Source organism: Myxine glutinosa, chromosome 1, assembly GCF_964187855.1.
Source record: "Myxine glutinosa chromosome 1, kmMyxGlut1.1, whole genome shotgun sequence".
NCBI lineage: Eukaryota > Metazoa > Chordata > Myxini > Myxiniformes > Myxinidae > Myxine > Myxine glutinosa.
In genome coordinates, this window is record NC_136261.1 from 185,578,545 (window position 1) to 185,602,999 (window position 24,455).

Consider the following 24,455-nt stretch of genomic DNA (forward strand, 5'->3'; position numbering starts at 1 on the left):
GGCAAACGCTTTACTGTATAGAATCACAATGAGAAGTCAAAAGTTGACACAATATAAATATGTATGTATGATTGTATGTGTGTCAATTTAGTACAGATTTTTAGAAGTATTTAACAGCATATGAAATTGGGTTCAGAACAGATACAAGTGGGTGGAGATGTTGGCAGCCAAGCAAACCATTCACTTTGAAGGCAAATAAGCAACTCCGCCGATATACACTACTCACAATAAGTTAGGGATATTGGCAGGTTCTTCAGTGTGGTTGATTTTGTGTATTAATTATGTTGAAAAAAGTTGTTGGTCCTAATTCTATGGTCATTAATGATTGTGAAAAAACACAGCATTCTTGATTTCAATACCCCAACCCTAACCCCCATAAAAAAAAAAAAAAAAAAAACACTCCCACAATATCCCTAACTTATTGTGAGTAGTGTAGTTCAAACTAGTACAGCAATCGTCCTAAAGCAGGGGTAGGGAACCTTTTTCCTGTCGAGGGCCATTTCGATTTTTAGAACATCCTTCGAGGACCATGCTAAATTATTGAATACATATATCGGACTCACCTAATGCGATGGCTGGAACTGTTTCTCTTTGGCGAGGCGTTTGGTGTCAGGTGGTAGTGATGATGATGCTACTCGCAGATGGTTTTGCAGGTTTGGGTCAGTCAGTCTTGAGCGAAACCGAGTCTTTGCAAGAGTCAGTTTTGAAAAGAACCGCTCACAGCTGTAGGTCGTCCCAAACAATGATGCAAACTTCAGTGCATGTCTCCTCAGAATGGGAAAATCCTCAGTACGTACATACAGTTTGTAGAACTCGAGCAAAGGGAGGACAAATCTCACACTCTTACTATGTCTCTCCGAAAAGATCGACTGGACAACCCTCCCATCTACTTTCTCAACAATCCTCTCCAAGAAGTTCTGTCGCTCAAGCTTTTGGGTCTCACTATCTGCCATGATCTTTCTTGGGAAAACCACATTTCCAAGCTGGCCTCCAAAGCCAGTCGCCGACTGGGCATCCTCCGTCGTGCGAAGTCCTTCCTAGGCACACCTGAGCTCCTCACCACATACAAGGCTTTCATCCGCAGCTCAATGGAATACTGTTCTCCCCTATGGGCTGGTGCTCCTGCCTCACACCTGGCTCGGCTTCACGCTGTTGAATCCAAAGCTTTCAGAATCATTGGAATCTCCCGTGATGAAGCTAACTCTGAGGGCCTTTCACTGACTCACCGCAGGCAGGTAGGTGGTCTTTCTGTCTTCTACCGACTCCTCTCTGGCCTTGCACCCCCAGCTCTCTCTGTGCTCTGTCCCCCAAATATCCCTACAGGTCGCACAAGATCTGCCAGCAACCCTCTGATGGTTAAACTGCCGAAATCTCGGCTGTCTGCTCACCTTCACTCTTTCATTCCTCTTTTCCCCCGCCTCTGGAACAAACTCCCTCACTCCCTTCAATCCCACTCCTCCCTCCAGGTCTTTAAAACAGCTGTTCACCACCATCTCTTATCTTCCCCAATCCAAAACCTTGATCTTTTCTACCCCCACTAATTTCACCCCAAATCCACTTTTTTGAAATACCAACTGCTTTCCTGGAAGTCCTTCGTGTCCTTGCGTTTTATACCTATCCTGCCTCCCCCCAAGCCCTCTCCCTCCCACACATCTCCCGATGTCCCTGCTCTCAAATGTTGTGTTTGTGTGCTTCCTCCCCTGCCGCTCCCCTTTTTATATACTTTGTTTGCTTGTTTGTTTGATAAATGTTAGCTCTTTCACAAGCCTCGATTCTGTATACAAAAAAAAAAAAAAATTATCACCAAAGGTGGTTTCCAAAGGTGGCCAGAGATCATGGACTCATCCATTTTTGTCTGTCTATGTAGGATATAAAGTTATGAACGGATTCAGGCAAAACTTGGCGCACAGGTTGGATGTGCGACATGGAATTGGTTGGATTTTGGTAAAGGTCCGGATGCAGATCCAGCCTATCAGTGGCCTACAAAACAAACAGTTCAGCCAGGCTGAAGTATGCCCTCTTCCAAGAGCCATTCTAGTTGTATGATGCTTTTATAGGGCTTCTGGTGTTTAGCAAAGAGCAGGAAAGATGTATTTGTGAATAATTCAGAATGGCTTGTGACAAGGGACAAGTATCAATTATGGGGGATTTTAACTTGCCCAGGATCGATTGGGTCCATTGGATATAGTGCTTTCAGAAAGTATACACACCCCTTGACTTTTTTCACGTTTTGTTGTGTTATAGCCTCAATTTAAAATAGATGAAAGATATTTTTTAACTCAACTGGACTACCGTCCAGTTGAGTTCATCATACTGAACCCTCCGGCATCCGTCTGTCGTCGTCCGTTAACTTTGACCTTAACACTCCAGCATCCACAAATAACAACCGATTCTGATCAAACTTGACATGCAGCATCCTTACCCCAAGGACCAGGTTGGTATTACATTTCAGCCCGATCCGTTGAAAAATGGCGGACTTAGGCGACCATTTTCTTTTTGGTCATGAAAACGACGTTAACACTCTAGCGTCCACAAATATTAACAGATTTTGATCAAACTTAGAATGTTTAACCCTTACCACACAAGGTAGGTTGCTATCGCATGTCAACCCGATCTGTCACAAAATGGCCACCTACACAACTATATTTCTGCAACATTGTTGCAAAGTGCAACATTGTATCAATTGTAAAACAAGGACAAGTATAAGGATACAAGGAACTTCAAATTATTACACAAGGTTGTTGGCTTTTCATTTGTCAAATCTAGTACAGACAACTGACCTACTTCAAAGTTGTCCAGTCAGTTCAGTTGAGTTCTGCTTCCCTGGAGCTCTAGTTTTTTTTTGGTGATCGATCTACACAAAATACCCCATAATGTCAAACTGGAATTTTTAATTCTCACAAAATAATTAAAAACTAAAATACAGAAATCTCATTTACATAAGTATTCAACCCCGAATCAATACTTCATAGACGTGTCTTTGGCAGCGATTACAGCTTTGGGTCTTCTTGGGTATGTCTATCAGCTTTGCACATCTGGATTTGGAGAGTTTCTCCCATTCTTCCTTGCAGATTTGCTCAAGCTCTGTCAAGTTGAATGGCACCATTTGTGAACACCAATCTTCAAGTCTTTCCACAGATTCTCAATGGGATTAAAGTCTGGGTTTTGGCTGGGCCACTCAAGGACTTTCACGTTCTTGTTCTTAAGTCATTGCAGTGTTGCTTTGGCTGCATGCTTGGGGTCATTATCATGTTGGAACATAAATCTTCGCCAGTCTTTTACACTGAAGCAGGTTCTCAAATATTTGCCCTCTATTTGGCTCCATTCATACAAGTCTCCCAGTCCCTGCTGCTGAAAAGCATCCCCATAATATGATGCTGCCACCACCATGCTTCCACCACCATGTTTATAGATGGTGTTAGATGGGTGATGAGCTGTGCTCTGTTTCCGCAAAATGTAGTGCTTTGCATTCAGACCAGAGTTCAATTTACATCTAGTCATACCACAGAATATTTTGCCTCGTGCTCAAGTCTTTCATGTGCTTTTTGCAAACGTGCTTTTTTCTCTCTCGGGAGTGGCTCCAGTCTAGCCACTGTTCCATAATGCCAAGATTTGTGAAGTGCTGCAGAGACTGTTGTCCTTCCAGCAGGTTCTCCCATCTCAGGATAAGAACTCTGTAGTTCTGTCAGAGTGGTCATGGGGTTCTTGATCACCGACCTGACACAATGTCCTTCTTGCCCAGTTGGGTCGGACAGCCAGCTCTAGGAAGAGTCTGGGTAGTTTCATATTTCCATTTCATGGGCTCACTCTGCTCTGGGGAACTTTCACCCCAGAAATTCCTCTTCACCCTTCCCCAGAAATGTCTCTTCACAATTCTATTTCATCCATTTTAAATTCAGAGTGCAACATGAACAAATGCGAAAAAGTCAAGGGGTATGAATACTTTCTGAAGGCACCACCACTGAAGGTGGACAGAGGTTATATGTTTAACCGTTTGAGCAGGATATCTCAAAAAGTTATGGACGGCTCTGGACAAAACCTTGTGGACAGTTTGGCCATGCAGCAATGAATTTATAAGGTTTTGGTGAAGATCTGGATCCAGATACAATAATTTTCAGTGATTCTTCACAATTGAGGGACAAAAACGATATCGTTACGGGTTTACCTCATGTAATGATTTGCGAGGAAAGTTTTTGGACCCACTTCTTGGCCGACAAACCACCGATAATATTGCAGCTCGAAGGGTTGCTAAGCAACCACAGATGCCATTTTTAGGCAAGGTACAGTCCAACGTTCAAATCTCGCATTACCTTCCTGGCAAATTAATTACCCGAGACAAGGTCTACTTCCCAATTCTCCAATGCTATTCATCAGAATGGCCGAGCGATACCATACGTGGAACGTTCTCTATTCACACACCATGTTCTAACCAAAGGAAGATGATCAGGCAGCTTGAGAAACGGTTTTTAAAAGTTCAACAAGGAGCACGTATTTACCAGCAATTTCACAGAAGAAAGCTCATAACCAATAGCACAGAAGCCTAATCTTAGTCAGTCACTAAGTCACAGGTTGTACAACACAGGCACTCAAGTCATTCCAGGGCAACAATGAAGTAAAGAGGAGGTAATAATAATAATAAAGGAGTCTTATATAGCCCCATCAAGCAGAGTAAACTACCCTCATGGCACGTTACATTATCATGCGAACGCACACACACCGCACACACACAAACACAGACACACCTTCACTCTTACTCTTCAGGTAGAGAGAGAAGAGAAAATTTTGAGGCAGAGGGTCAGCCTCTCGCTAACCTCTGGCTTGCATTGGTCCCAATGAAGGAGATGGGAAGGGGAGGGGGAGAAAGAGGAAGATGGCAGAGAATGTATGTAATGTGCAGTGTAAGGAGGTGCAAATGTTGAATGCATGTAGTGCTTTAGAGGAAAGCGTGAAATGAGAGTAAGCCAGACATAAAGAGGAGGGTTTTTTGTTGTTGATTGCTCCAAGCATTCAAAGAGAACAAATTAGGTTTTGTGAAAACAAGAGAGACAGCGTAAATAAATATGTTGTGGCCAGCGCTCCACTGCTCGGTCTGTTTGCCAGTCCCCCACTGTACTGTGAACACCAGCAACTTAGTACTCACAGGTGCAGTCTGTTTTTGTGGATTTTCCAGACGCACCAGCAGCTCTGATCTGCTCAAATCTTAAGACTTATCTAGCCCAAGGAGAGACATGGTTTGGGGACTGAGCAGCCTCCTCACTGCGCTCCCGAATGCCGCTTCGTGTCAGAGATCTGTCTCGTGCAGTTGGAATCCACCAGAGTTCTGTTTCCACATTGGTCCATCCTGTATCCTGACTATGTTATTTGGCTGTGCCCAGGGTCTGCTGCACTGCCCATGTCCCCAACATTACACCAGCCTTGAGGTCGACATTGGAATGTGATGACCTTCCCTCGGCCTAGCGGAGCAGTCCTACCTGGCAGATGTGGAAACAATTTCCCTGGTAGATTACTGGTTTTATGGCATTTTGACTGTGCTGTTTGGGCTTGATTTGTGTTGCAGAGTGTGTTTGAATGCAATGTGGAGGTGAAAAAGAAATAGCGAGAGAAGAAGGGGTCACAATGGGGTTCAAACCCTATGCAGCAATGCATTTTTCCTTTCCACTGATAGGATGGGCGAGGTAATTCCAGTACACAATATACCACAGAGAACTAGAATGGCACACGGTAGAGCACATACCTCTGCCAGGCTGAACAGTTTATGTTTTGTATCCCACCGATATGCCGGATCTGGATTTGGGACTGAACCAAAATCTAATCGGCTTGTTCTCGTCACCGAACAAACTTCAAACAAAGTAACCAGCATGACATCTCAGTTGTGGCCAAGTTATGACAAATTTGGAGGACGAGTTTGGGTAGGTGACAAGAACAAACATTCGATTTTGGTTAAGGTCCAGAATCCAGATGTAGATCCGGCCTATCAGTGCGATATAAAACATAAACTTGTCAGCGTGGTGGAGGTATGCACTCTACCGAGTGATATTCTAGTGGGGACTGCAATACCTGCCCCCCCCTTACCCCGTTTAAAGCCGGAGTGGCGTTGTCGGACATTTTAATAAAGATTTTGCCAAAAAAAAAAATTACGACCATGATTCAACCGCAATAGAAACCGTTGCACCAGACGCAGTAGTGCATTTCACACATTTACAGAACAGATGCCGCATTTTAAAACTCTCATTTTTAGCATCTATGTGCAACAGAATATTGGCACGTCTTACCAAAACGAGGTGGAGTGGGTTAAAAATGAAATTTTCATACCAAAGGTTTTGCAGCATAGCAACTAACAAAGCACTTCCTTTTGACCACCATACATTATTGAACATGTACAATCAGCAAACAAGAAACTATTCAACAAAGGTGGAAGGGCAATTAGGGATGGGGGTGTGCGAAGAGGGAGAATTGTACATTTTCAAGCATGGATAGAAGATATACAATAGCTGGATAATTGTCATCTCGTTTTGAACTCTTAGCCTCGGTGTCCACAGCAAATTGTACATAAATGTTTTGAGGTTTCAAGTTTTCATCCTGACCACCCCTCCACCAATACTCAAATTCCATGTTAATCACTTCAAGGACAAAAACATTCCAAAGATTTGGCCCAACTCCTGATCCAGAAGCCACCACATGTAAAAATATTAAAATGTCTTCTCATGCCAAGAGTAAAGCCAAAACAAAGTTGTGGATGGGTCCAATGAGATGTTGGGTTACCAATGAGACTCAAAAAAACTGCTTGGTTCAAGAACACACAAAAGACAAGACTGCAAACAACAAGGGAAGTAGAAACAAACCCAAACTGCCAAGTCACCTCCCTCCCCCTGATCAAATGAAAAATTTCAAGCTCTCTGTTCGCTCCCACAAACTCATTCGTTGTTTTTATCCCCCCTCCCCTCCAACTGTGTAACCAACTCACACATTCTCCTGTCATTCTTCCTTTCAAGTCTTCAGGACCGTTTGTTCACCAGCATTCAAAATCATATTTTCTACACATATACACACCACCACCCCCAACCCTCCACTCCCAATTTCAGTTTTTCCTTCCTGCAAAGCTTGCTTCTGTATCCACCCACCACATTCTCCCTTACCCCAATTCTTAGATATCTCCAGTATGTCTGTCTACTTATTTTGTCCCTCATCCCAGCTACTGGTGTCTCTCCCTTCTCATGATTCAAATACAACCCAATGTTAGTCAAAGCTAGTGGAGGAGCTACAACATATGCACATTAAATATATTGTTGCGGATCTCGGTTTACAGCGCTCCCCTTACCGAGGGGGGTTTAATCCCCTCGTCTATTAAGCTGGCCGTCCGAGTCCTAGAAGATACCGCGCTCCTTCCGGTCGGAAGCAGGGCGATACTTCTGCCCGAGCCGCGGACAAGATGGAATATTGCCGAGCGGTTTAGCAATCCGAAGCTCGAGCCGTTAGCAGAAAGACTAACCCGATTCTGAGCGGTTCCTATATCGTGCCACCGATATTCAATTGGGGATAGGACACAAGCGATCAGATGAGAGGAACCAAAGTAAAGCAAGAACAAATATAATTTATTAATTATGTACAAGAAACCCGAAGAGGAAATGAAAGAAGGGAATATACAAGAAGAAGAAGCAGTGACACAGGGCAGCCTTAAACAGTCTTATATTATCACACGCCCAGGACAGTACAAACACACTTACACTAATGGGGTGGTGGTGGTGGGAAGGAAGAGAAGGGTCCAAGCCGATGGTTCCAGGCTCCGGGTCCACCACGAAGAATGGCAGGCAGCTTCGCGTGTCGTTGGCGCACGACCGGACCTTACATATGCGAGGGGCGGCGATGCTGCGTGCGTATAGCGTGCCGAACACTCTCAAACCAAACAGCAGTTCGTATCAAACGATGGTTCCAAGCGATCCTCTGCGCAGTGTTCTTATCATCCGCCGTCTCTGCGCTGTTCTCTCAATCGCAACGGTCACCTGCGCAGTTCTTCATCAATGGCCTCCCCTCGCGCATCTCTGAGAGGGCTTGGCGCTTGCGCTTTTATAACCCGCTTAGAAATCAAGCCGCGCTTCATCGAGCCACGCCTATTAACGAGCTCACCTCAGCCCTGGTTGGCTGGTGGGGGCTTACCGGCCACGCCCTGGTGGTGAGTTGACGTGGCCACACCTCGTTCTTGCCGCCCCGCCCCCTTCTTCTCCAAGCCTGACCTCGTGTTCAATGGCGGCTGAGCCAGGCAGCGAACGCTACTGGCAAGTCAAGGAGCACAATTTGGAGGAAGGCTACACCGCAATATGAATTGACAAGGGGGCCTACTCTTATTTAATTAATACAACGCAGATTCAACTATTGGGAACAGATACTTACCTGAAACACATACGAATGAAGTAATTAAAGAAGAAGCCTATGGTGTGCTACGCATTGCTCGTGGCCTAACTATGGTGCGACCTTTGACCTTTACACCAAAAATGGGAATATTTACAGGGGATTATTTATAAGCGAATATTACAGATATTTACAAAGTGGAGGGTTCTAAAAACCACAACAATATATATATATATCTATCTATAATTCCAGTAATCTCTGTGTGTGTGTGTGTGTGTGTGTGTGTGTGTGTGTGTGTGTGTGTGTGTGTGTGTGTGTGTGTGTGTGTGTGTGTGTGTGTGTGTCTGTGTGTGTGTTTGTTTGTTTGTCTGTGACCGCTGTTTCTCGACAACCACGGGTCCGATATACTTGAAACTTGCCAGGTATATTGCTGGGGACCGGAGGATGTGCCTTTTCAAGGTTTGAAATTAATCGGACAAGTAGTTACCGAGCTATGGCGATTTCTTTACCAAACACCGCAAGCCGTTCGCTTTGGACCAAACCATTGCATGTAAATAGAGGGGGGGGGGGGGGGGTTCTGTGGTCGTTGCGAATGGACCAAACCATTCATGTAAATAGAGGGGGGGGGGGGGTTCTGTGGTCGTTACTGCCACGTGGTTTCAAAGTTTTTTTTGTTGTTGTTGTTTGCACGCATGTTTTTTTGCACCCACGTACGGGCACGCCCTAGGATGTTTACACACACACACCCCTACACAAATTTTTTTTTTTTTTTTTTTTTGGCAAGGAACGGGCACCCACGTACGGGCACGTCCTAGCTTATATATAGTACGGGCATGCCCTAGTATATATAAACTTAGCAACACCAGACTTGTGGGGAAGTAATACTAAATGAATTTTCACCAAGTAGTACTCAATGAAAGGTTCTGGAAAGTGACAAAGGTGATTTGTGTTCTCGTCTTCAAGTATACAATTCAATTGAACAAGCGTTACGCCGAGGTCCCGTCGATGAAGTGACGAGTTGACAAAGTGGAAGACGCAAGGTGGCCATCTTGGATTTTGACGTGGCGACCCAATTTTCAACAGCGTTCTTCCTTATGCGTAGATACACCCACACACCAGATTAGAAGTTAGTAGTTCGTTTATTTTTCAAGATATTGTGCTCACATGGTTCAGACATACATGGCGGCGGCCATCTTGGATTTTGACGTGGCGAAAATTTTCAATAGGGTTCTTCCACATGCCTAGTTGCACCCACACACCAAATTAGAATTCGGTCCTTTGCTTACGCACGGGCGGGCGGGCACGGGCGCACACACACACACACACACACACACACACACACACACACACACACACACACACGGACGGAGGGGAAAACCATAGTCCCCCTTTCGCTCCGCGGTGGGACTGGGGACCTAAAAAAACAAAAAACAAGCGTTACGCCTAGGTCCCCCGTCGGTGAAGTGATGCGAGTTGACAAAATGGAAGACGCAGGAAACATGGAAGAGTCGATAACATTGCAAGAGGGTTGGAGACACACCCACACACCAGATTAGAAGTTAGTAGTTCGTTTATTACCTTCGCAAAAGCGGAAGGTTATGTTTTGATCGCTGTGTATTTATTTGTATGTCTGTGTGTGTGTGTGTATGTTATTCGCATAACTCAAAAAGTATTCAACCGAATTGCATGAAATTTGGTGGGATGATTGGTTATTATACGGGACACATTTGATTAGATTTTGGGAGCAATCGGGTCAAAGGTCAAGGTCAAGGTCACGAAAAGGTCAAAATCGTATTTTTGTTGTTCTGTTCCCTACACTCCCATGCCAAGTACAGAACAGTAGCTGCGGCGAAGGTATGCGCTCTACCGAGTGCCCGTTCTAGTTTTTCAAGATATTCCGCTCAAGGTTCAGACATATATGGTGGCGGCCATCTTGGATTTTGAAGGGGCGACCCAATTTTCAATAGTGTTCCCCCTTATGCCGATACACCCACACACCAGATTAGAAGTTAGTAGTTCGTTTATTTTTCAAGATATTCCGCTCAAGGTTCAGACATGTATGGTGGCAGCCATCTAGGATTTTGACGTGGCGACCCAATTTTCAATAGCGTTCCCCCTTATGCCTAGATACACCCACACACCAGATTAGAAGTTGGTACTTCGCTTATTTTTCAAAATATTCTGCTCACAAGGTCAGACATACATGGCGGCGGCCATCTTGGATTTTGACGTGGCGACCCAATTTTCAATAGCGTTCTCCCTTATGCGTAGATACACCCACACACCGGATTAGAAGTTAGTAGTTCATTTATTTTTCAAGATATTCCGCTCACAAGGTTCAACACACGCACGCACACATGGACGGAAGGGAAAACCATAGTCCCCCTTTCGCTCTGCGGTGGACAAAAAAACCCAAAAAAAAACAGGTACGTCAAAAATACAGGTACGTAATTCGTCAGGGGAATGGGATGGGGGGGGGGGGGCAGGGGGGTTGGGTGAGGGAAGTAAATATAATTATAAAAAATATATATAAAGGGAACGTTTACCACCTTTGATATCTGGTGTTGGCCGAATGGTTACGGCAGCAGGCTTGGAATCCTAAGGTCCAAGTTAGAATCCCGTTGAATTAACGGCAGGTGGGGTTGAATCAGCCCGACATCCTTCCGAGATCGGCAAAATGAGTACCAGATAACTGGTTATAATGAGTACCAGATAATTGCTTAACCCCATCAGCAGCAGACGCGCCCACAGAAATGATGCAACCTGCAGCAGGGTGGCTGCACATCAACCACCACCACCACACCTTTGATGCACTGTCTTTTACACCAACTTATTTAACAGGTTGCACTAGTTATTTGTGTCCTTCACAACGTCCTAAAAACACCAAGTTTAAGTTTGGAATGATTTTCAATTTTGTCAGACTGCCAGACAGGCAAAGTATTAATATTTCACTCCTCTCCGATTAGACTGCGGTCTGCAGACAGACCCAGTTGCTTAACACCAATTTTTCACTTCGAGGCCACAGGATGAAAGCCTTATTACTGTGATTCATGCCAAAGAAAAGATCAAGATGTAATTACAGCTTCAGTAAAACGATAAAATACGACGCCGAATAGCTTTGTTAATTAAGATTTTTTTTTTTTTTTTTCAAACAAGTTACACAAGAGCAAATAAATAATCCAAACTTAAGACAAATGGAGCGAGATCAGAACATTTCCAAGATGCTCAAAATTATTTATTATATTTAACAGACCAGAATGACCTACAATTGACCTATGGTTCGACAAAAGATGAACATTGGTGTCATTTCTGACAGGCCGAAGACTGGAGTAAATGGACTATAACGGAAACATACACATACTGTACTTAGTCATGCGAGTATAGTGTACAAGCTGCTGCTTCGACAAAAACTAACATCCGATTCATACAGCAAGGTGCAAGCTGGTGTCAAGGGATATGAAAGACAAGACCACGTGCCACCAGAAGTTTAGACTGGAATGCGTTCAGGATGCCGGTGATGACTCGCATACACGAAAGGGCACCGTGGGCTCTTTAACGGCACCCGGCGAACAGTGTGAGCACACGAGTCCCCTCCAGTTTGACGTCCATCCGAAGGATGCCACACGGATGAATCACCCTGCCTGCGAAACACCAGGACGGGAGTTCGCAGCCACAACCGAGATTCAAACCCAGCTCGGAGATGGGCCATGCATACCTCTCGGCGACAACCACATACCGTCCTGCAAAGTCGAGTATGCGACGACAGACTGCGTACAATGGAAAACCTGAAATAGTTTTCAAAGTTGGCATTTCGTTCACTTGTGAGCAGATGAACGGGAATATCAAGTGCAGAGGAAATGGGACAGACGAATTAAACAAGGATAGGGAAGTATGGCAGCATGGGGATGGTAATGGGAAGGTGTTTGGAACAGATAAAACCAAGGGTGTGGGGGTGGTCACGGGGGCCGGGGGGGTGAGAGCGTCAAACATTGCCCCATTCTCACGTGTACGTCGGCACTTGCGGTTTAGTTCATGTTATACGAGTCTGTAAAAAGCTTCCTCCGTCATCAAACATTATTAGTGGGGCGGCTTAGCCCAAATATTCAAAAGAATTGTGCATTTTGTGATACAAGCACCAAATTTGGCACAAATGTACATTAATATGTTGCGAACATTTTCAGATATTGGGCCACTTGAAATTCTCTCTTTATGTCCGCCATATTGGATTTCAAAATGGCCGCCACTTGAAATCTACATTTGCTATTATCTCTGGACGTAATGCAGCTATTGACTTGATTCTGGTATCCCTCCGAAGATGCGTGGCAAAGTGTTTACAACTGCCGCTGTAGACAACATAGATCACAACCCCAGTGCAACAACATCAAAGGACTCCTTCCATGGTACCGCTATCTCCCTCATACAACATCCTTCTTACACTGGTGAAGGAGTGGATCGGAGTATCGTCATTGTTGGAGGATCTGGGGATGCACGGTCCAAGACAGTCGCCCCCTTGCCGCACTACTACACTGATGTACCCCCTGTCACTAGCAGCATCAAGAAGTCGCCTGTCCCAGCTGCTAAAGTGGCGTCATTGACCAGAGGAGACTTCAAACAGCAGACTGATGAAGAATACCAATGGCTAGGCAATGCAAAGCGAGTCCTGGAAGACAACACTGGTACAGTGGACAATGACAACACATCTTGGGCTGCATTTCATGCCAGCCGACAGCCACCAGATGCTCGAGTCATCTGCCCCACGTCGCTGCTTTCACTCTTCCTGGAGAGTGCCCACACAGTGGCCATGATCCGGCACTCAATGGACGTCGTGAAGAATGCTGTGGAACACCTGAATCCTGGACAGACACCAGTGGTCACCGTTGATCAGCCACTGTTTGCTTTGGCCAAGCAGATACAGTGGAAGTGGCCAGAGAGCTATGGTGAAGACCAGATAGTGGTGATGTTTGGTGGCCTCCACATAGAGATGGCGGCACTGAGGACACTGGGGGACTGGGGGACTGGCTGAAAGGGAGTGGTTGGGTGCAAGCACTTGTGCAAGCCGAGATTGCGACAGCAGGGACAGCAGACTCATTCCTGCGAGCATCCCATGTCTTGCGCACAAGAAGAGCACATCAAGTGACTGCAGCAGCACTGTACATCCTGCAACACCGTGCCTACAACCACTACTGTCTGGGAGAAACCAGGGATGCAGAGGACCTTCCGGAGTTTGAAGACTGGTGTTGCCAGAGAGGAGAAGACATCCCCCAGTTTCACTACTGGGCAACCGTGCTGGAACTAGAACTGTTGGTTCTAGTGTATGTGCGTTCTCTCAGGCAGGGATCGTTAATGATGTACCTCGATGCTCTGACAGAGCTGGTCCCCTGGTTCCATGCACTGGATCACACCCACTATGCTAGGTGGATACCAGTGCACCTGAAGGACATGGCCGAACTCACCATCAAACACCCAGATGTAGCCAGGAAATTCAGGGAAAGCCACTTCACCGTTCAGAAAACACAGAGGGTGTTCTCTTCAATCCCGATTGACCAGGCACATGAGCAGAATAATGCCTGCATCAAAGGAGACGGTGGAGCAGTTGGGCTCACTGACAACCCTAGTGCCCTACGTCGCTGGATGGTTGCGGGACCAGAAGTTGCCAGGGTGATCGAAGAATTCCAGGATGGGAACCAACACTGGAGACGGCAAACAGCAGACAGACGTCATCATGATCAGACGCCAAGTGTACAGGCCTCATTTGTGAAAGATGTTCGCTCTCTCGTCGGTGTCATAGAGGAGATGGGCAACCCATTCGAGGAGGAGAGTCAGGATGTAGTCAAACTGGACACAAAGGAGATCGCAGATCCTGCTGCTGTGGAGACCGTGATGAATGCCAAGAGGATTGGCCAAGAGCAGTTCGAGGCTTTCACCAGAGAGTGTCTGTTGGACAGAACAAAGGCAGTGGACGCACCCATTCCTCGTAACAAGCTGAAGGTGTTCAGCACTTCCACTCCAAGAAGCCAGAGCAAAGGTCAGCAACAACTCGCCTCCATCAAGAATGACCGTGAACTCTTCGCACGCCTGTACATTGGCTGCCAGACGAGGGATGGAAACCTTGAGGAGTTCTTTTGTCACGAGAATCAGGCATGTCCTCCTGCATTGTCTGATGGTGGAAGCCTCTGCACTGGTACCAAGAGTGATCTCCTCACATGCTTGGAAGAAGTCTCCGACGCAAAGACAGAGACTCCTGTCACGACCTGTATTGTGCTTGATGGAGCAGCCATCGTCCAGATGCTGAAGCCGGCTGCATCAAAGACCTTTGAAGAGTATGCACAACAGATCTTCATCCCATATATGTCCACGAAGCTGCAAACAGTGTCACGCCTGGATCTGGTCTGGGATACTTACCTTGCTGATTCACTGAAAGGTAGTACACGTGCAAAGCGGGGACAAGGTGTGCGGAGACGTGTGGTGGCTGCCGCAGCCATACCAGGAAACTGGCAGAACTTCCTACGAGTGGACAGCAACAAGACCGAGCTGTTCAGGTTCCTCTCAGCAGCTCTCATGGAATGGTTTGACCAGGAGGACAAGCAACTCGTCATTACTGATGGAGAGGCAGTGCTCAGCAAGCCACTACTGCCAGATCTGACCTCTCGCCCCATGTAACCATGAAGAGGCTGACAGTCGGATGTTGCTGCATGCATCTCACGCAGTCCAGCATGGACACCATGCAATACTCATCCGGACTGTAGACACCGATGTTGTGGTGCTGGCAGTGTCCCTGGCACAGGAGTTGCAACCAGAAGACAAACTGTGGCTGGCATTCGGAACAGGCCAGAGTTTCCGATACCTAGCAGCACACGAAATAGCAGCTGGATTGGGACGAGAGAAGGCTCGTGCACTGCCAATGTTCCACACTCTAACTGGATGCGACACTGTGTCTAGTTTTCATAGACATGGCAAGAACACTGCGTGGGCAGTCTGGACGGTACTGCCAGAACTCACTGAGGCGCTGCTGCTGCTGTCCTCTGCACCTCGTGACATACCAGACGATGCAATGCGCATCATCAAGAGGTTCGTGATCCTGTTGTATGATCGAACCAGCAAATGCACAGACATTGACAAGGCCAGGAGGAAACTCTTCGCAAGGAAGAACAATGTGCAGCTCATCCCTCCAACGAAGGCAGCTCTGGAGGAACATGTCAAGAGGGCAGTGTATCAAGGTGGACATGTGTGGGGTCAGATACTGCTGCCAGCACCAGAGCTCCCTCCACCAACCAACTGGGGTTGGTCAAGGACTGGAGAAAGACAGTACACACCTTACTGGACCAGGCTAACTGAGGCAGCTCACAGCTGCATTGAGCTGGTTTCTTGCAAGTGCAAGAAAGGGTGTGTGAGGCGCTGCAAGTGCAAAAAGGCTGCCCTTCAGTGCACAGCCCTCTGTGTGTGAAGGGGACTGCACATGATGAGTCAACAACATACATGTACTTGTGGCAATGCTGAACTTGTTAACATGACACTGTTTATGTACACGTATCTTCAGTACCGGTATATACCTAGCCTCAGATACCAGTACACCTAGCCTCAAATACTAGACCATGTAGCATGTCAGTATTATACCTAAGACATTTACAGAACCAAGACATTCTTTTCAAAGTATTGTGTTGAATCCAATATTTGCCTAGATAATTTCCAAATAAAATTATATAACAGACTGTGATAGATAATATTAAGTTGAAATTGGTACCATTGGATTCCTTGCCCCCAAAAACATACATTTAGATACCAGAATCAAGTCAATAGCTGCATTACGTCCAGAGATAATAGCAAATGTAGATTTCAAGTGGCGGCCATTTTGAAATCCAATATGGCGGACATAAAGAGAGAATTTCAAGTGGCCCAATATCTGAAAATGTTCGCAACATATTAATGTACATTTGTGCCAAATTTGGTGCTTGTATCACAAAATGCACAACAGGTTTGCTATGCTGCTACACTATATATATATATATATATATATACACACACACACAAATATATATATCTATCTATCTATATATATCTATATATATCTATATATATATATATATATATATATATATATATAGATATATATATATATATATATATATATATATATATATATATATATTGTTACAGACGCGGCTTTTAGATGTTATATTGACCGAGCGGTGGTGTATTTAACCGCGTCCGAACAGTTACTCCCCGATTAAAACCCGATTTCACCCGACGTTGACCAGATCGCCCCACGGATATTCAATCGGGAAATCTCTAAAGCGATCGCAAGAGAATGAAAAAGAAGAAGAAGAATACGGAGGAAGAACAGATTTATTATACGCACACAAGCAAAGGATGGAAGAAACAGTGACACAGCGAATCCTTAACTTACCCTATTCATTTTTACTTAACCCCAAGACAACGAGTAGGACAGACGACGTTCACACTTACACGGGGGGATATTGCAGGCAGGTAGGGCTTGAGGTAGATTGCTGGAGAGGGAGGCCAGGCCGGAGGTAGCAGCTCTCAATTCCTCGCGGTTTTTGGCGGGAAAATCCTCCGTCGCGTATCCGCTGCTGTAGACGTCACGCGCTGGCTCGGCACACCTGCTCCTCTTCTTCCTGGTGGAGCCGTCTCCCTCCTTTCAGCGCGTCTCTCCAAAGCTGGTTTCCTTTCCGAGTACCTCTCCTCTTTGGCTTGGAGCGTTTCGCATCTCACCGCCTCTCTTTGGTGCAGCCTCTTTGCTCCTCTCCCAGGGTCATCTCCAGGCTCCAGCTCATCTCTCTAAGCAGTCCCCTGCAGGCGCTTTTATCACCTCGGGCGAAATCAAGCCGCCGACTCCGAGGGCACGCCTACCGGGTCACTCACCGCGGTGTTGATTGGCTGTTAGGGCCGGTTCACTCCTTCCCTCTTCTGACGAGGTGGAGACACACCTTTCTTCTCCAACCTTACCTCGTGGCCAATGGTGGTTGAAGAGAAAAACCGACCAAAATGCGGAAGGCAAATGGAAGGGAGGTTTTGGGGAAATTGGAAGGGCCTACGCTTATTTTGTTTGATACAATGCAAAGTCAATCTAGTGGGAAAACACATACTTAGCCTACATGGAATAAGGAAATACACTATTTAAAAGATATATCGTGGCCTGCGTGTATATTCCATGCAATTAACTAGGACGCTGACTGCGACCATTATTTACATTAACAGGGTGGTACCGTACGTTTGTAACGTTCACATTGTAACGTTTTCACATTCGTTACACTTCCTCCAAAATTGTTACACTTCTCAAAAAACCGTTACACACTTCTCAAAATCGTTACACTGCACCCCCCTTTCTTCAGGTCCGTCCTCGGACCTATTAAACTTTAACTTAGTGTGGCACGTAGGTGTAATTCCCTCTACAATTAACCTGACCCTGAGTGTGACAATTTTAAAACACAAATAAGTATGTCCCCCTATTGCATTGCATCCTGTCTAACAGACTCAAACCCACAGCTAACCGAATTACGGGATTATTCTCAAACTATACATTTACGGTGGGGAGCATTATTTACAATGACGTGATTTCTTATTTACAACGCAACCCAGGACCTGTGTTTTTCTCTTTTTTTTCTTTTTTCTTTTTAGGGAACAAGAAAAAGAAATTCCTGTTGGGAGGGAGGAGACAGCACGCATTGCATCGATGCACCAGTACCAATACCACCAAAGCACCCAAAAGCACCCAAACACCACAAAGCACCCAAAAGCACCATCCGGTGCGGTCACCATGGTTCATAATAAACACAACAAAACAACTGGTGGTGGTCTTCTCTTTCTCTGCTGGGCCGATGTTCTTCCCGACGTCTTCAGGCTTCATGCGGCCTATTTGGACATAATAAAAAGCACAACTTGTGTCCATTTTTATTTAGGGCCTCAGGGGCCAACTAAGGGTGGTCCACCTCTTTGGCATAGGTGCCACCTTACCGAGGTCCGCAAGCAAGATTCCCTGGCCACTATGGCCGGTTTCCAACAGAGGTGCCCTGCCCCAGAACCTGGGGTCCATCAAGTGGTACTTGGCCGCAGAACAGCGGTCCATAAAGTGGTACATCAACGCAATGCATGCTGGTTCTGGGAATCTCGGGCGCACAATGGCCACCTCACGCACGCTCCCATCGGCACCCAATGGCGCACAGGTCATGTGGGAGACAAAAGAAAGACAATTGAGCGAGGGGTAAGGTCACAAGGGTACACGTCAATAAGGCAATGCAAGGTGAAATGCGTACGGAGGCCGAAGTGAGAAAGCTCGTCCCTACCGTACGTCACCCCCCTGTCACCTACCCTACCCTTGTTCCCACCCCATATGTACAAAAATCTACACATTTACAAATTCGTCACTACTGTCACGTCTTCCCCATATTTCCCCTATACCAAATTCGTCCCCACAATCCCTTTACTTCAAAATTTGCCATCACCAAATTCATCATCAATCCTCATAAGGAGGCAGAGATGGAACATCAAAGCACAATGTCACACCCACGTCATGATGCGTCTCACAATCCAAACATTTGCATCATAAAAAATAATCAAAACATGGCATGGTGTGGAGTACCTGTCACCTCAGGTGAGTGGATGCAGATGGTGCGAGGAGATCCTTCATCCTACCTATCCTCTAAATGACTTTAACACACTTTACACTACCCGGGGTCTTTCCCTGCCAATCCATTGGCCAACTTACACTACGGGTTCTAATAACCAATTCCCATTGGCCAAACTGTGGTGCTCCTCAATTTTGGGGTCTCACTCCCCCGATTCATCTCCCGGTGCTCTAGCACAATTTCTGGGCTGCGACGTGTACCTCTCCCAACAGGTCTACCCACCTGCACACCTCCACCACTGTAGTTGCCACCCGAGCTTACCTAGCTCCTCACCCCAACCTAACTAACTGGGGACAGCCCCTCTCCTGGCTCTGTCACCCCTTGGTGCCCTCTGGCACTGGGCTACCCGGGTCCGTCCTCCGGATCCTCGGGCCCCATCCACAACAACTACTACCGGCTCCCAGAGCCCACCTGCGGCCTCACCTGGCCGACATCCTTACAGTGGTGGAGTGCCCAAACCAACTACACACACTAACAGGCTACACGCCCAGCCATTTCCACAACACTAATGCACCCATCCAAACATCATTCTTCCAACCGCACCACAGATGCCAATATCCAACCACAATTTACCTGTGCCCTCTGCCTAACACTTACACTACCCGCCCCGGGTATCCGTGATGGGGGTCCACTCTTCCCCCATTCACACCTTCGCACCATCCACTCCACTCCACAATTTCCACCATACTCACTCCACGACCATCCATTCCAATACTCCATACCATTTATTCCATACACCTGTCTTTCATTCACCTGTCGTTGCACACCTGTGCAATCCTACCTGGTGCCACCTGCACCCTCCTCCTCTTCCTGGACCAGTTGGTCAACACAACACACATCACCATCACTCACTCATACACTGCTCCACACACCTGTTCAGTTGCACACCTGTGCAATCACACCTGTTCCATTCTCACCTGTTCAATCCTCACACGCACGGCATCATCTCAGCTAACTACTCCCCTCTGAAACTTGCGCTTCCCAGTCGTCCCTTTAAACTATTGCGCTCCCTCGTCATTATCATCCATACTAATCTACCTGCGTCCCCACTACAGGTATCAGTCACTAACTAATCTTAACGTTACCTAATGTCATCTTCTCGGGCCCTATCAATATAACCTAACCCACCCGGGCTAGTTTTCACTGCCATACACCCCATAAGCTATAGCTCCTTTGCCCCCACCTTGTGAGGGATGGTGGATTTGCCATCCCACCACATCGGGGGTCTCTCACTATCAATTTTGCTCGTCCAAATTCCAACCAATTCAAAAATTTTCCATTTACTGCCAATTCTATTCACTTTTCTAAATTTCGTTTCAAATCACTACCATCATCATCCGTCTACTTATTACATCCTCTCGGTGCGCCAATTCACATCTACAGCCCGGCTTCGTACAGCCGAGCAATGAACGCGAATTCTTTTGTGCTGGCGGCTGGATGCGTCCCGCATTCGGGGCATGGGCGGGGGCTTACCCGGGCCGAGATCCCACGCATCACCTCGGCGTGGGGCCATCCAATGTCCCGATCTCGACCTGCCGGCACGTCTCAACAAAACGTGATCGCCATAACGACCCTTCCTATCGGGCTGCCCGCTCCGCCTAGTGGAGCCCGGACGCGGCCGCTCCACGCGAGGCCCAGCGTGGATCGCGCACGGCGGTCCTTTCGAACCCGCCGTGGCTCGGATCTCCGCTGGTTCTCGCGGCACGCGAAGCCCGGCACGCACCGAGGGCCCGATTCGGCTAAAAGTCGACCTAACCTTTAACCCGGTTATCGTCGACGCCTCACCTGCAGGCTTACATGCATACGCTACCCCTTTCGTGCTCATACATGCAGCCGTTCCCATTCTCCTCGTACCTTTCCTTACGCACCTCGGTACACTCACTCCGCTCACCGACTTGGTCACACACCTGACCACCGAACACCTTGGCACACATTCGTCGCTCGCACACCTCACCAATACACCTCTTCGCGCCCCTTTCTCGGTCACCTCCTCTGTGACAATCACAGGTGTGCTCTCACTCGCACACCCAACCACGTGCCTCACTACCAACTCAAATGTGCCTTCCCACACACGCTCTACCATTCCAGGTGTGCATCCTTGCTCACCTGTCACAACCAACTCACGCTCCGTTTCACTCTCACTACTCTCACCTCCACTCTTGACAGCGCACTCACCCTTACTCTCGACGGCACACTCTTTCCTCATGCACCCGTCCGTTACACACCTTTCTCGCGCACACTTTTTCGTTACTTCCTCCGTAACACTCACCACACCGCGCTTCCCTGTGCTCCCTCGCACACGCGCTACGACCGGCTCACTCCTGACGGCACACTCACTCCTCGGCGTGCACTTTTTCCTCACACACCCCATGGTCGGACATTCTCGCACACCTCTTTTTTCGCACACCTGACCTGTCACACACTTCACCAACGGCCTTTCACGAACACCCGGATCCAAATCAATCCCCAAGCCGACTGAATCTCCCCTCACATCATATACATTGCCACTCACCTCCGTACTTTGTCTCACCTCCTCTGCCACCTGCAAACTTTTTATTTGGTTAGTGAGCATCACATCATGATTTGAACACAGACCTTGTACATATTCCATGACTTCCTCCTTTATCTCCCTCTTAGTTTCTGTCCGTCCCTTCTTAATTTCACTCACCTCTTCTCCCACTTCCTCTAATTTTTGTTTAACCTCTTTTATTTCTCGGTGCGTCTCCTCAAGTTCGTCCTCTAAGGCTACCGTGACCGTTTCTACGTGCGTCCTTACCTCCCGGTCCTTCGTCTCCATTGCTTCTGTCACCTCTTCCACCCTCATTGTCAGTTCCTCCCGTACCATCTGACATTGCCTCTGCGTCGCTATTAATTCGTTTTTAATTTCTTTTTGTGTCGCCTTTAACCCTCCTAGTACCGCAGTGTTCTTTTGAACCTGCTCCACTAACTTAGTTTGTCCCTCTGTCAGCTGTTCTACTCCTTTCGTCAGATCTTCTATTCCCCCCTGTAACTTTGCCGTATTATTTCTCACCTCTTTCTCTATACGCTTTTCGCCTCGCTTTACCTCCTCGCGCAGCCCCGAAACCTCCTCACTTACCCCTCTTCTGATCTCCTCTCCCATCACTTGCATCTCCTGCCCAGATGCCACCCTCATCTGCTCCATTTCCTCCCTGTGAGCATCCAGTTTGGTTTCTACCCCCATTCTGACCCCCTCTATCTGCTGCTCCATTTGTTTAACTTCCCTTTCCGCTTGGTCCCTCATGTCCCTCAATTTGCCTTCCATACTGTTTTCTAACCCCTCTAACCCATTTTTCACTCCCTCTATCTGATTCTCCTGGGCAGCCATTCTATTTTCTACCCCCATTAACCCATTTTTCACTTCTTTTATCCCGTTGTCTAACCCCTCAAAATTATTGTCTAACTTCCCAAATTTCTTGTCTAACTCCTCAAAATTATTGTCTAACTTCCCAAATTTCTTGTCTAACTCCTCAAAATTATTGTCTAACCCCTCACTGGTACCCCTCGCTTCGTCCCTCATTACCCCCATTTGGTTTCCCATTACCCCCATTTGGCCCTCCAATCGCTCACCCTGAGCATCCATCCGGTTCCCCATTTGTCCCATTTTGGCTTCTAGCCTGTCCATAAGGGCCCCCATTTTTCTGCTTTCCATTTTCTCACTATCGTTATTTTTCTGCATTTCCACCATGAATTGGGTCATGAAGGCTTGCATTTGGGTCGCGCTCATTGGTTCCGCGACCGTGGCCCCCTCAACCACGTGCGCGAGGGCGCCATTTTGTGCGTCTGAAACCTCCGCAACCACATTGCCATTTTTCTCCTCCTCCCTTTCCTCCACATACATTTCCCCGAGGTCCTGGGTCGATTCCACCCTGTCTATCTCTCCCACCGACATCCGATCGCCTTGATTGTCCATGGCGCGATCTCAAAATTCGGGTTTTGCTTTATAAAACAAAATAAATTTCGGCAGCTTGTAATTTTGAGCGCGTTAAGCGCGCTTCGGGTCCGATCTCCCTCCTCGACACCAATTGTTACTCTAATAGTACAATTGGTGTTCCAAAATTTGGGCCTAACAAATTTAGTCCCAGGTTCGAATCCAACTCCGACACCAATTGTTACAGACGCGGCTTTTAGATGTTATATTGACCGAGCGGTGGTGTATTTAACCGCGTCCGAACAGTTACTCCCCGATTAAAACCCGATTTCACCCGACGTTGACCAGATCGCCCCACGGATATTCAATCGGGAAATCTCTAAAGCGATCGCAAGAGAATGAAAAAGAAGAAGAAGAATACGGAGGAAGAACAGATTTATTATACGCACACAAGCAAAGGATGGAAGAAACAGTGACACAGCGAATCCTTAACTTACCCTATTCATTTTTACTTAACCCCAAGACAACGAGTAGGACAGACGACGTTCACACTTACACGGGGGGATATTGCAGGCAGGTAGGGCTTGAGGTAGATTGCTGGAGAGGGAGGCCAGGCCGGAGGTAGCAGCTCTCAATTCCTCGCGGTTTTTGGCGGGAAAATCCTCCGTCGCGTATCCGCTGCTGTAGACGTCACGCGCTGGCTCGGCACACCTGCTCCTCTTCTTCCTGGTGGAGCCGTCTCCCTCCTTTCAGCGCGTCTCTCCAAAGCTGGTTTCCTTTCCGAGTACCTCTCCTCTTTGGCTTGGAGCGTTTCGCATCTCACCGCCTCTCTTTGGTGCAGCCTCTTTGCTCCTCTCCCAGGGTCATCTCCAGGCTCCAGCTCATCTCTCTAAGCAGTCCCCTGCAGGCGCTTTTATCACCTCGGGCGAAATCAAGCCGCCGACTCCGAGGGCACGCCTACCGGGTCACTCACCGCGGTGTTGATTGGCTGTTAGGGCCGGTTCACTCCTTCCCTCTTCTGACGAGGTGGAGACACACCTTTCTTCTCCAACCTTACCTCGTGGCCAATGGTGGTTGAAGAGAAAAACCGACCAAAATGCGGAAGGCAAATGGAAGGGAGGTTTTGGGGAAATTGGAAGGGCCTACGCTTATTTTGTTTGATACAATGCAAAGTCAATCTAGTGGGAAAACACATACTTAGCCTACATGGAATAAGGAAATACACTATTTAAAAGATATATCGTGGCCTGCGTGTATATTCCATGCAATTAACTAGGACGCTGACTGCGACCATTATTTACATTAACAGGGTGGTACCGTACGTTTGTAACGTTCACATTGTAACGTTTTCACATTCGTTACACTTCCTCCAAAATTGTTACACTTCTCAAAAAACCGTTACACACTTCTCAAAATCGTTACAATATTATATATATATATATGTATTGTTACGGTTTTTAGAACCTTCACTCGTAAATTTTAGTAAATGTTTCCCTTATAAATGATACCCTGTAAATATCCCCATCAATTGGCTTTATTAAAGATCGCACCCTAGTTAGTCCATGTACAACACGTAG

At 47.0% G+C, this 24,455-nt stretch overlaps 1 protein-coding gene across 2 annotated transcripts in view; it reads right to left on the reverse strand.

Annotated features, from left to right (window-relative positions):
* LOC137432145 (cofilin-2) overlaps positions 1-24,455 on the reverse strand; it is a 72,011-nt gene that overhangs the window by 18,066 nt on the left and 29,490 nt on the right. Inside the window, exon 2 of one of the 2 annotated variants that reach the window (XM_078781229.1) lies at positions 564-723. The exons of the other annotated variant lie outside the window; for it this stretch is intronic. The gene's annotated coding sequence lies outside the window, so the exon portion shown is untranslated. The remainder of the gene's footprint in view (positions 1-563; positions 724-24,455) is intronic. 2 annotated transcript variants of the gene reach the window in all.